Source organism: Phyllobates terribilis, unplaced genomic scaffold (assembly GCF_046119375.1).
Source record: "Phyllobates terribilis strain yellow unplaced genomic scaffold, ASM4611937v1 Scaffold_9__5_contigs__length_417890890, whole genome shotgun sequence".
Taxonomy (NCBI): Eukaryota; Metazoa; Chordata; class Amphibia; order Anura; family Dendrobatidae; genus Phyllobates; species Phyllobates terribilis.
The window spans coordinates 31,656,739-31,670,687 of NW_027362769.1; positions in this window are offsets into that span (position 1 = coordinate 31,656,739).

Genomic DNA, 13,949 nt, shown 5'->3' on the forward strand with positions numbered 1-13,949 from the left:
ACTCCTCTAGCCTTCGGCCCACTAGGGCCCTCACTAGGCTATACACACTAGCAGTTAGGTGGCTGCCTCTTCTGCTGATCTCTGAGCGTCAGCAACGCTCCTAGCTCACTTAACTCGAGCTGCTTGAGTCTGACTGAGCTCCAATGCAGACTGACCTGTTTCTGTGTCTCACTCTGCAGGAACTGGCTGTGGACTCCAGACTGTTCGGTCTCCAGTCTCTTCCTGAGGAGAACTCACTCACAGACTCTCTCCTTCTTCTGTGTCTGAGCAGAAACTGCTGAATCACTCCACCTTCCCTATTTATATTCCTATCCAGGCTCCCTCTGGTGGTCTGAGGTGGAAGGTGGAGGTGTGTGCATGCTCTGAGGGCCTCTTGTGGAGAAAACCTGAAATGCCCCCCTCCAGGATCTGTGGCTCCATGCACAGCAGGGCGTCACACAATGATTCTTTCTTCTGAAAGAATGGGATTGTGATCCGATTCTCCTGCATGAGAGAATTGTATCACAGGTGCGGAGAAGACTGAGAACTTAATTTCTCTATTGTCTGTGTCTGCGTAAATCAGACTAAAAAGACTTGAATGACGGCGTGTGACCTGGAGCCACTCGTAGTATGCTGCAATTTTTTTCTCATGAGGAATCGGCATGAGAAAAAAAAGCATATCTGCACTGCCCCATAGTATAACATTGGGCCAAGTGATATTAGATAAAACATCCGATAGCACTCGTACGAGTTATATGCTAGTGTCATCGAGTCCTTCGATAGAGACTTAGTATTGCTAGTTTTGTTCCAGAAGATACCAGTTTAATATGTACCATCCAAATACAGTATAATAAAAAGTATTAAGGAAAATCTAACCTGTGGTAGATATCCGATGTGCCAGCCTCTGCCTTTCACCCAAATGTATAAAGCGTTCACAAGAAAATGCTGTTCATATACTTTGTTTCCACATAAATTGCATGTAAGATTATTTTGCATATTTCATTAAGGTATTCCATTAATCAAACTCAACTCAAGGTCCATGTGCTTAAAAGAATGTCTTGAAGTTTTGGTATGCAACCGACCAAATAGGGATGTGCTGCCTGACTGTTTAGGTTAGTAGTCCAGATGAGAACGTTGGCTCGTGACCATCTCCCCCCTCAATTTTCTTTTCTTTTTTCAACTTCCCCTTTATATAAAAGAAATTAATTTAACCTTCTCCTGAAGAGAGCAGATTGGGGAATTTCTTTTTTTTTGGTCAGTCCTGCTTCCCCCTTCCCCTTCTCCCTTCTTTTTCTCCACCTGTAGGGTAGGGAATGGTTCATCCATATATGGTATCCTTAATGTTATCCTCCTGCCTCTTTGTCACTGTAGGCATGTTGTGCTCAGCTGCAAGGGTGCACCACTTGACGTCCTGAGAGTAGACCATAGCTTCAGCTGATGAGTAAATTCTTGGAGTCCTGAAAGGGAGGATGAAGGCTGAGGATGAGGGTTTGCTGAGCTGGTTTCTATTCTGTTGTGACCCTTCTTCCACATTTGGATATTCCCTTACGTTGTCTTCGGCTGTGAGTTTGGGTAGCAAGCGGACAACTCAGCAATTCCGTCCTTCCTGGCTTAGCCCCATGTACGATAGCTGTCCGTCATCTGTGGTTAGGCTGGGAGGCTCCTGTGTGGTAGCTCCACTCTTTCCTTCTTCAGTTTTGATTACCACTCTTTCCAAGTTGTCTGTGCCTGGTGGGCTCCTCCTCTGCCTTTGAAGAGGAGGAGGTTACAGTAGGGAAAAATAGTATTTAGTCAGCCACCAATTGTGCAAGTTTTCCCACTTAAAAAGATGAGAGGCCTGTAATTGACATCATAGGCAGACCTCAACTATGAGAGACAAAATGAGAAAATGAATCCGGAAAATCACTGTCTGATTTGGAAAGAATTTTTTTTCAAATTTTGGTATTTGGGCAATTACAAAAGTTCATCTCAATACTTTGTTATATATCCTTTGTTGGCAATGACAGAAGTCAAATGTTTTCTGTGAGTCTTCACAAGCTTGGCATACACTGTTGCTGGTATATTGGCCCATTCCTCCATGCAGATCTCCTCTAGAGCAGTGATGTTTTGGGGCTGTCACTGGGCAACACTGACTTTCAACTCCCTCCAAAGGTTTTCTATAGGGTTTAGATCTGGAGACTGGCTAGGCCACTCCAGGACCTTGAAATGCTTATTACGAAGCCACTCCTTCGTTGCCCTGGTGGTGTGCTTGGGATCATTGTCACGCTGAAAGACCCAGCCACGTTTCACCTTCAATGCCCTTGCTGATGGAAGGAGGTTTGCACTCAAAAACTCACGATACATGGCCCCATTCATTCTTTCATGTACATGGATCAGTCTTCCTGGTCCCTTGGCAGAAAAACAGCTCCAAAGCATGATGTTGGCACCCCCATGCTTCACAGTAGGTATGGTGTTCTATGGATGCAACTCAGCATTCTTTCTCCTCCAAACACGACGAGTTGTCTTTCTACCAAACAGTTCTACTTTGGTTTCATCTGACTATATGACTTTCTCCCAATACTCTTCTGGATCATCCAAATGCTCTCTAGCAAACTTCAAACGGGCCCAGACATGTAATGGCTTAAGCAGGGGGACACGTCTGGCACTACAGGATCTGAGTCCCTTGCGGCGTAGTGTGTTACTGATGGTAGCCCGTGTAACGTTTGTCCCAGCTCTCTGCAGGTCATTCACTAGGTCCCCCCCCCCCCCCCCCCCGTGTGGTTCTGGGATTTTTGCTCACCGTTCTTGAGATCATTTTGACCCTATGGGATGAGATCTTGTGTGGAGCCCCAGATCGAGGGAGATTATCAGTGGTCTTATGTCTTCCATTTTCTAATTATTGCTCCCACAGTTATTTCTTCACACCAAGCTGCTAGCCTATTGAAGATGCAATCTTCCCAGCCTGGTGCAGGGCTACAATTTTGTTTCTGGTGTCCTTCAACAGCTCTTTGGTCTTCACAATAGTGGAGTTTGGAGTGTGACTGTTTGAGGTTGCGGACAGTTGTCTTTAATACATAAGTTCAAACAGGTGGCAGTACTACAGGTAATGAGTGGAGGACAGAGGAGCCTCTTAAAGAAGAAGTTATAGGTCTGTGAGAGCCAGAAATCTTGCTTGTTTGTAATTCACCAAATACTTATTTTCCACTAAAATTTGAAAAAAAAATCTTTCCAAATCAGACAATGTGATTTTCAGGATTTGTTTTCTCATTTTGTCTCTCATAGTTGAAGTCTACCTGTGATGTGAATTACAGGCCTCTCTCTCATCTTTTTAAGTGGGAGAACTTGCACAATTGGTTGCTGACTAAATACTTTTTTTCCCCACTGTATGTCTTACCCCCAGACTTCTGTCCCCTAAAGTGCCCCTGCTGTCCAGGCTGACTTTAATAATACTGCTATGGCATCCTATCAGGTGTTGGGCGATGATGATTCCCCTTTCTTTGAAGCCCCTGTTGCATCTCAGCCACTCAGTGTTTCACAGGTTCCCTCTGCAGAGCTTGTCACTTCTCATGCTACTGCTCCTATTCCCATACTTTCCCACCTCAGGAGGGGCAGATCCAATTCATCTTCCTCCGAACGTAATGTAATGGGGCATCAGAAACATAAATCCCAAATCTGTAGAAAGTGCAATTTCTGACATTGTTCTCGGGACCCAGTGACAAGTTGGTGCTTCAAATCCTAAAGATGATGCTCTCCATCTACATCAGATGTGTTTTCCAGAACTTCTCATTCTATGCATAAGAGGCAGGAGCTTAGAAATGCTTTCAGGGCAGCCAGTCCGGTGTCAACGACTGCTCTGAGGCCGTGTCCCCTCATGTTGCTATCTGCCCCCTGATCCTTCTGGTTCAGCTGAGTGTCAATACGTTGGAGGGCTTGGGGAGTTAGGGATGGTGGAATGACTGTTCTCACAGCCCTTAGATGCATTCAGGATAAATTCCCATCATACCTGTTAGATCCCTTACCTGTAGTTTCTGTTACTCTGAAGCATTACCCCATAATGGCTGGCATCTACAAGGATGCTATTTTCTATGAGGTTAGCTCTATGGGAGGACACTTCGAGGATGCTATTAAGAAGAAAATATGGAAAAATAAGTATGTACATGTAGATATAGGTCACTTGATTTCCATGGACCATCATACAGTGAACAAGGAGCACCGCTTTAATGACAAAGTGAGCTATGAGAGAAAGTCTAGAACAATTGGTTGCAGGCTTTCATGGTGCTTGGGATTGTAATAGGCAAAAGGCATCCAGAATGATCTGAGTTTTCTGTATATATGGATTAAATTTAAAGTGCCTATAAGTCGTACAGCGAATCTGGATGGTGGAGTTATGGCAAGGAGTTTAGCAGGAGGTTAGAATTACAGAGATTGGTTGGTGGTAAAAGTGACTGTGTGATTAAGCCTCATGTTGGCTCAAAAGTCACAGCCCTTTTTGGCTACAGTCACCAATTCCAGGTAATTGGTGCCATGGGGCAGGTAACAGACAGATACCCTGGGTGCTGCTGGTTATTTAACAAGACATTGTAAATACACGAGCTTCTGCAGATATATTGTAAACATGAATGGTCATCCTGAGGGGGTCGGTATCCAGTAAACCATTGCACCTGTACCTATGCAAAAACGACAGCCAAATCACTGGTGCAAGATGACCCAAAAGACGAGAGAGAGGAACCGCAATGATGTCTTGACTAGACATGTACCCTAATAGGGAAGCTGCATATCAATTACATACAAGTTTTGTTAATGTTTTCTTCATCCCCTTTCTCTTTAGCATAGCATGTTTGGGCCAAGTTTAAAATCAGCCAGAAACCATCTGGAGGTTCTTAGAGAAAAATGGGGAATGATGGTTGTCTTGGGCAGGACTGAAGGGCTTTTTACAGAATCCCCTTTTCCACTTTGAGATTCTTTCTGTTGAGTCTTGTTCCAAAAAGGGAGGCAGCCAAATTCCACCTTATCCACAACCTTTTTTACCCGAAGGAGCCATCAGTGAAAGATGGAATTTCTCCTAAGGAGGACTCCATTTGTTACGTCTCCTTCAATTGGGTGATCACCATGGTTAGGGAGATGGGTTGCAGTGCTCTTCTGAGGAAAGTCAGACATTGAATCTGCCTTCCGCCTCCTCACACCTCAGTTCTACCTCAATGTTATCAACTCTTAGGCTATCATTTTGCTGACTTTTTCTATTATAATACCTGTCTCCCCATGGGTTGTTCCATTTCCTGCCACTAGTTTGAGCTGTTCAGTTCCTTCCTCAAATGGACAGTAAGATCAGAAACCAGTTGTAGGTCCCTTTTCCATTATCTTGGTGACTTCCTGTTTGAGGCCCCAGGGGAGAGCAACCTATGCCGCTATATGTTGGACATATTTCACTTCTTAAATAAGTATTTCGGGGTACCAATGTCCATGGAAAAAAAGGCTGAGTGAAAATGAAACTCCAAACGAATGTGGCGCTAGTCATCTTAGGATTTCTTAAATACATCCAATTTCAGTGAAAAATCTGTTCCAAAAAATAAATTTAATTTCTCAAAGAAAAAATGTTAAAATACAGTACAATGCATTTTGGCTGCTATTTTTATAGTGCAACCTTCATCAGACAACAAAAAACAAACAACATACAAAATACAAAAAGCACTTTATAGTGCTTAATAGTGCTTTTTGTATTTTGTATGTTTGTTTTTTGTAGACCAAGGAAGACATCAAAGCGTCAAGACCGGAAACTTAAAACAATAGGTCTCCAAAACAGGAAATGCACAACAAAACAAATGAGGAACAAATGGGAGGAAACTGGAGTCAATGTCTGTGACCGAACTGTAAGAAACCGCATAAGGAAATGGGATTTACATACAGAAAAGCTAAACATAAGCCATCATTAACACCTAAACAGAAAAAAACAAGGTTACAATGGGCTAAGGAAAAGCAATCGTGGACTGTGGATGACAGGATGAAAGTCCTATTCAGTGATGAATGGTGAATCTGCATTGGGCAAGGTGATGATGCTGGAACTTTTGTATGGTGCCGTTCCAATGAGATTTATAAAGATGACTGCATGAAGAGAACATGCAAATTTCCAGTCATTGATAATATGGGCCTGCATGTCAGGGGAGATGGCTGTCATTACATCTTCATTAAATGCCCAAGTTTACATTGATATTTTGGACAGTTTTCTTATCCCATCAATTGAAAGGATGTTTGGGGATGATGACATCATTTTTCAAGATGATAATGCATCCTGCCATAGAGCAAAAACTGTGAAAACATTCATTGAAAGAAGACACATAAGGTCAATGTCATGGCCTGCAAATAGTCCGGATCTCAATCCAATTGAAAATCTTTGGAAGTTGAAGAAAATGGTCCATGACAAGGCTCCAACCTGCAAAGCTGATCTGGCAACAGCAATCAGAGAAAGTTGGAGCCAGATTGATGAAGAGTACTGTTTGTCACTCATTAAGTCCATGCCTCAGACTGCAAGCTGTTATTAAAGCCAGAGGTGGTGCAACAAAATACTAGTGATGTATTGGAGTGTTCTTTTGTGTGTTTGTTTTTCATGATTCCATCATTTTTTCCTCAGAATTGAGTAATTCCATAATTTTTTCCCTCTGCTTGGTCTGAAAAAAATTACCCTTACGGAGTACCACATTTTTAATCTTGATTTGTTTTAGTGTTTCTTAAAGCCCTAAAGTTGCTATTTTAAATGACTTTAGTTTTGTGCCATGTCTAAGCTGTTTTTTTTTCAACAACATTAAACAACTGAATATTCTCCATGCCCGGTGATTCCATAATTTTTGCCAGGGGTTGTATATACACAGTGGGAAAAATGAGTATTTGATACACTGCCAATTTTGCAAGTTTCCCACCTACAAAGAATGGAGAGGTCTGTAATTTTTATTGTAGGTATACTTCAGCTGTGAGAGACAGAATCTTAAAAAAAAAATCCAGAAAATCACATTGTATGATTTTTGGCACACTCCTCCATACAGCTCTTCTCCAGATCTTTCAGGTTTCGGGACTGTCGCTGGGCAACATTGAGTTTTGGCTTCTTACAAAGATTTTCTATTGGGTTTAGGTTGGGAAACTGGCTAGGCCACTCCAGAACCTTGAAATGCTTCTTATAGAGCCACTCGTGAGTTGCCCTGACTGTGTGTTTCAGGTCATTGACATGCTGGAAGACCAAGTCATGACCCATCTTCAATGCTGTTGCTGAGGGAAGGAGGTTGTTGGCCAAAATCACCCCATCAATCAGCTCTTCAATACGATGCAGTCGTCCTGTCCCCTTTGCAGAAAAGCACCCCCAAAGTATGAGGTTTCCCCCAGTATGCTTCACGGTTGGGACGGTGTCCTTGGGGTTGTAGTTTTCCTGGATATGTGCTGGACATGTGTTGGCGTGAGCAGGGGGACCTTGCGTGCCCTGCAGGATTTTAATCCATGACGGCGTAGTGTGTAACTAACTGTAATGTTTGAGATTGTGGTCCCAGCTATCTTCAGGTCATTGACCAGGTCCTCCGTGTAGTTCTGGGCTGATTCCTGACCTTTCTCAGGATCATCTTTACCCCACGAGGTGAGATCATGTGTGGAGCCCCAGACCGAGTAAGACTGACAGTCATCTTGTGTTTTTTCATTTTCTAATAATTGTGCCAACAATTGTTGCCTTCTCAACAAGTTGCTTGGCTATTGTCCTGTAGCACATCCCAGCCTTGTGCAGGTCTACAATTTTGCCCCTGGTGTCCTTAGACAGCTCTTTGGTCTTTGCCCTGGTGGAGCTGTTGGAGTGTGATTGAGTGTGTGGATGTAGCGCCCCGAGGGCTCGGCCGCTACAGGGGTATTGCACCTCTGCCAGAGGTGTGGTATTCCACTCCCGGGTAAGGATGGAGTATGGACCAGGGCTCAGTTAGCTGCATACAGCACACACACCCCATTTCCGAGGGACAGTTCAACGGTGCTCCCACTAGACAGAAGTGCAGGCACGACCGACTATGTCCCTGTCTGGAGTGGGGAGGGGGGTGGAACACCCAGTGCTGTAGGGGCAGAGAGGGGTTGGTTCCTGAGCATAGGAAGGAGCCCATTGGTTGCTGGTCACCTGGGCTCATGTTTCTAGAGGGGGTATAAAAGGTGGGCACCATCTTAGTTCTGGGAGAAGAAGGTCAGTTCAAGCAGGAGGAGAAGAGAGAAGGAGTTCGGCCAGAGAGGGCTGACAGGGAGCTGTGGCTCAGTCTGGGCCCAGCTCCAGAGGCAGGCCTAAGGAGAGGGCCAGGAACAGAAAGGAACAAGAACAGAAAGGAACAAACAGAAAGGAACAGCAAAGAAAGAGGAAGAAACAGAAGGGCTCAGGAACAGGAAGGTGAAAGGGACCCTAAGAACCCACGAGAATCCAGGGTGCAGGGTCAGGCAGATTAAGGGTACCGGATCCGAAGTTGGTGGAGGAGAAACAACCCTCAGCCAAAGACCGGAGGTCGTGATCATTTATTGGTGCGACACCTCATCAAACCTGCTAGGAAGGCACCATATAGGACAGCGGAGGACGGGGCCCACGTTTACCCGCACAAGTCCGTGGCAGCTGGACAAAAGTGGGTCACTGGTGAGGCAGGCCAGAGAAAGGATTAAAGGGGGTCCTGTGCCATGCTCCTGAACTGCCTGGGAGTTGACCGAGCCCCTCACCTGGTGGACGCAGCACGGCTCGGGCAGTCATTCCCTGCAGAAGTGACTTGGATATTAACCGTGAGTAAAGACCCTGGACTGCAGTACGTTGTCTGTGTGCTTTTTCGCTCCTCCGGCACTACCGGTACTGGGACTCTCACCACCATCACTCCCACCATCCACTACACTGCCCTGGGGCCGCACTCTTCCCGTGGGGAGTCACACTACCCCAGCTGCACACCTCATCAGCCCCAGCGGTCTGCATGCAGCGGCGGTTCCTAATAACCGCAATCCACGGGTGGCGTAGTCGGACATTATCTAAAGTACAGTAGCAGACTACCATTAGTCTGACCACCCTGAGCCGCGGGACCGGGCCGCCACTACTACTCCCAGCGTCTCCTTATTGCCCGGTTCCGCGTGCCCCACGGCCCAGGGGGCGAGTCATGGACAGGAGTCTTTTATGCAGGTAATGAGTTCAAACAGGTGCAATTAATACAGGTAATGAGTGCAGAGTAGGAGGGCTTCTTAAAGAAAAACAAACAGGTCTGTGAGAGCCAGAATTCTTGCTGGTTGGTAGTTGATCAAATACTTATTTCATGCAATAAAATTAAACTTAATTATTTAAAAACCATACAATGTGATTTTCTTCTTTTTTTTTTTTTTTTTTTTTTAGATTCTGTCTCTCACAGGTGAAGTGTACCTACGATAAATATTACCAACCTCTCCGTTCTTTGTAGATGGAAAATGTGAAAAATTGATAGTGTATCAAATACTTATTTTCCCCACTGTATATGTGTGTGTGTATATATATATATATATTAGTCTTCTACAGGTGCTAGTACTGCTTTAATAAAGTGAGGATTCACAAGTCTGTAGTCACGCAGAGTGACTGTAGACTTGTCATTTTAGAAAGGAGAACCCCTTTAAGTTTTTTTTATCCGTATCAAACTCCCATCTGTGTACTACACCACTTCCTGTTTTCATGAATATCTAATATTACGCAACACATTTCTTACATGACAATATGACTCACAGTTAAAATGGGTGGGATGAGTGATCTTACAATATAATATTACAAGCTGAGTGCACTTGATTGCTGGATAATTGAAGTCAGATAATAATAGTTCCACTCATTTTAAGACTATTTGCACTTTGTACATATCTGATTAGCTGTTTGTTTTTTCCCTTTCTTTGGATCAATACTTTAGGATAATAGATTTTATTATATTCATGAAAATACTTTATGTAAAGAATCGAGGACTTTGATATATTCTATTACTTTGGGAATCATCATTATTGGTATGAAATTTTCTGTGACTATATTGTATTCAATATTCTACCTCACCTTCCATATAAAACTGTTTCAGTCTATAAGTATTAATTGGCTATCCTGAATGAACGACTAAGACAACACTATAAATTTTCAATGCTTAATTGTAAAGTACTGCGGAATATGTTGGCGCTATATAAATAAAAATTATTATTAAAGGGAACCTGTCACGTTCTGGTTGCTATGTGAACTGCCCCCATAGCGTTGTTAGTGATGCAATGTGCATCACTAATGAGCTTTTTTTCATTAAAATCGGTGGTATTATAATGATTTTATAACATTATACATACTTAGATCCTACCTGCTCGTATTCAGTCAGAGGGGTGTGATCCTTCTATTCAGTCATGGGCAGCACGGCATTCACTCACTGCAGGCGTCGCCCATGTATTTGAATACTGCTCCCGGCAAGGTTGCGTCTAGATCGGAGGTGATTTTTTTTTGAGGCCCTCACTCCAGCAATCTCGTCTCCTCAGCACTGAAGTGTCTAGATCGGAGTGGCTAAAGTGAGGACCATAAAAAATCACCTTCGATCTAGACACATCACTGCTGAGGAGACTATAACATAGTTGCTGGAGTGAGGGCCTCATAAAATCCCCTCCGATCTAGACGCAACCTTGCCGGGAGCAGTATTCAAATACATGGGCGACGCCTGCAGTGAGTGAATGCCGTGCTGCCCATGACTGAATAGGAGGATTACAGCAGGTAGGACAAAGTGTATATAATGTTATAAAATCATTATACTACCATCAATTTTAATGAAAAAAAGCTTGTTAGTGATGCACGTTGCATCACTAACAACGCTATGGGGGCAGTGTACATAGCAACTAGGACGGGACAGGTTTCCTTTAATGCGACAAAGATATGACTTCAACTAGTTAAAAGGGAGCCTGCCTGCGTTGAGACTGCATACCCCTCATTAATGGAGGATCAGATAAGTTGAAAAATTTCCTCTATGATTATATAATAATGTTTAATGCCACAAAATAGTTTATTCAGTTGTGGATATAATGAATACATTTTTGCTATTGTTGTTGTTCTATATCAGGGGTCCTCAAACTGCGGCCCGCGGAGGACTTTTATCCGGCCCGCCGGGCTATGAGCGGAGGAGAGGAGAGCGGTGCCATTGCCCGCCCTTCCCCCCGCTTGCTCAGGGCCCCGGCAGGCGGATACTTACCTCTCCCCGTGCCTCTGCAGATCCGCTGTCTTCCTGCTCTGCGCTTCCTGTGACGTCTCAGGTCAGAGGGCGCGGTGACGTCTTTACACCGCGCCCTCCCGAGTGCAGTCACAGGCAGCGCAGAGCGGGACGACGACGACGACACGACGCTGGAGTCCAGACCAGAGTAGAGCAGCGGGTGAGAAGTGAGGTGAGTATTGGATTTTTTTTTTTTTTTTATGTATGGAGGCATAGGTCATTATATGGGGGGGTGACATCGTGCAAGGGGTATAATATGGGGGGGTGACATCCTGCATGGGGCATTATATGGGGGGGTGACATGCTGCATGGGGCATTATATGGGGGGGTGACATGCTGCATGGGGCATTATAAAGACAGGGGAGTGATATCCTGCATGGGGCATTATATGGGGGGTGACATGCTGCATGGGGCATTATATGGGGGGTGACATGCTGCATGGGGCATTACATGGGGAGTGACATGCTGCATGGGGCATTACATGGGGGGTGGCATCCAGCATGGGGCATTATAAAGGGGGGGGAACAGCCTGCATGGGGCATTATAAGGGGTGGAACAGCCTGCATATGGCATTATAAGGGGGAAACAGCCTGCCTATTGGGAACATTTACCTGCCCATTGAGGACCTATGCTGCCTAATGGGGATATTTACCTGCCTATTGGGGATCTATGCTGCCTATTGGGGACATTTACCTGCCTATTGAGGACATTTACCTGCCTATTGGGGATATTTACCTGCCTATTGAGAACCTATGCTGCCTATTGGGTACAGTTACCTACCTACTGAAATACCGGTTGATTTAACTTTACTTGTTCTTCATTTTAAATATTGTATTTGTTCCTGTATTGTTTTTTTTACTACAAAATAAGATATGTGCAGTGTGCATAGTAATTTGTTCATAGTTTTTTTAAAAAACTATATTCCGGCCCTCCAATGGTCTGAGGGACCGTGAACTGGCCCCCTGTTTAAAAAGTTTGAGGACCCCTGTTCTATATGGTTGGCTGAGTTGCTTTATACACTTACTAGCATATACCTTTCCCATACGCTGTGTATTGTATCTACATCAATACCTTATCTTATTTGGCTGAATTATGGATGGGAAATAGCTAGAGAGGACACGGTTGTTTGGTGAACTATACCAGTGAGATTATCTTTGTTAGTATTCATCATTTACCTGAGAAATCATTTCCTCAAAGGTCTTGTGTGACATATTTCTTATATAGGAACACCATCAGGATAAGGATAAGTTTCCTATTGTGTCTTAAAATTATTGTACTTTGGTACTTCTTGTACTTATGCATGCACCTTTTTGAACCTATTTTTAAAACAATAGTGAATAAAGGTTATGTTTTACCCTCTTGCTATTTATTAGTTAAAAGGTTTGTCAACTTTTAGGAATATGGTCCCCAATGTGTGTAAAATGCTTAAATTAACAAACTGAGCAGGTACTCTTCCTCCCATGGTACATCACCGACTCCCCCCACTGCTGCATCCCCGCTCTACCAGTCACTGAGCTCATTGCTTGTGCATTAAGGTTGATGGCGCTCGATGCTGAGCTAAGTGAATGGCTAGAGCAGTGACGATCGCTGTTGATGTGACATCATCGCTGTAGCCAGCTAGTCATTGAGCTAGGTGGCATATGCACTGAGCTCAGCATCGCGTGACATCAACCTCAGTGTGAGAGCACTGAGCTCAATGACTGGCTAGAGTGGTGATGTATGTGTTGACCTAGCATCACAGCAGTAGTCAAAGCAAACATCGGGACTCGAGCAGCGGCGAGAACCCAGGGAGAGTGACTGTGTCACCCAGGGGGAATATAGGGGACTCGGTACCCGGGCCTGTTACCTTGTTTAGGCGGTCACGGCAGTCGGCTCTCGGGCCCGTACTCTGGGTCTCTCTTTAAAAAAGGGGTTTTAGTGTACAGTTTGTCTCGTGACGCCACCTGTGGTTTCCGGTAATGGTTACCGGCGCTGCTGCAGACCTCCGGGGGTGATGGGATGGCAGCTGGGATGTTCTTGCTCCCCACAGGCGGAGCGGGCCCCCGGGGCAGTGTAGGTGCAGATGGTGGTGATGCTGGGGCTTGTAGTGCAGGCGAGATGGCGCAGCAGGAGTAACTGACAGACAGGGGATTTACTTCAGTCCCTTACTGGTGCGGATGTCAGGTACGGTCCAGGGTAATCGGTAGGAAGGGTACACTTCAGGACTTCTCCCCAGTGAGCGGGTATAAGGCCTCCTGGTCCGTATCTCCCGCTCTCTAAGCTCCTGGCCAGCCTGCAACTGGGTCTAGCTTCTGTGTCGTGCTGTTCCTTCACCTGTCGCTTGGTAGTAGGACCTTTTTCTGGCAACCACTATCCCATGGTTCCTAGTCCTGTCAAGGGTTTAGCTTCAGGTCGACCAGGGACTTGTAGTCCTCCTGGTATGCCGGTGATCCCTACTGGGTATAAAGGACCCTGTAGGTGTGGACCCGGTGTCCGGTTTGTGTCTTGGGGTGAGCCTATGATGCTCGTCTGCCCCCTCAACTCCTCTCCTCCTTGCCTCCGGCCACACTCGGGGCCCTCAATACAGCAGCAGACGTGCTGCGTCTTCACTGCTCTCAGTGGCAGCACACTCTCTGAACTCTAAATAACTTCTCACTCACAGCCTGGCTCCACCTTCCATGTATATATTTCCCTATCAGGGCTCCCTCTGGTGGTATGAGGTGGAAGGGTGGAGGTGTTTGTTTGTAGTGGGCCTCTTGTGGAGAAGTCCATCCATGCACTCTTTTGGGTCCTGTGCTACCT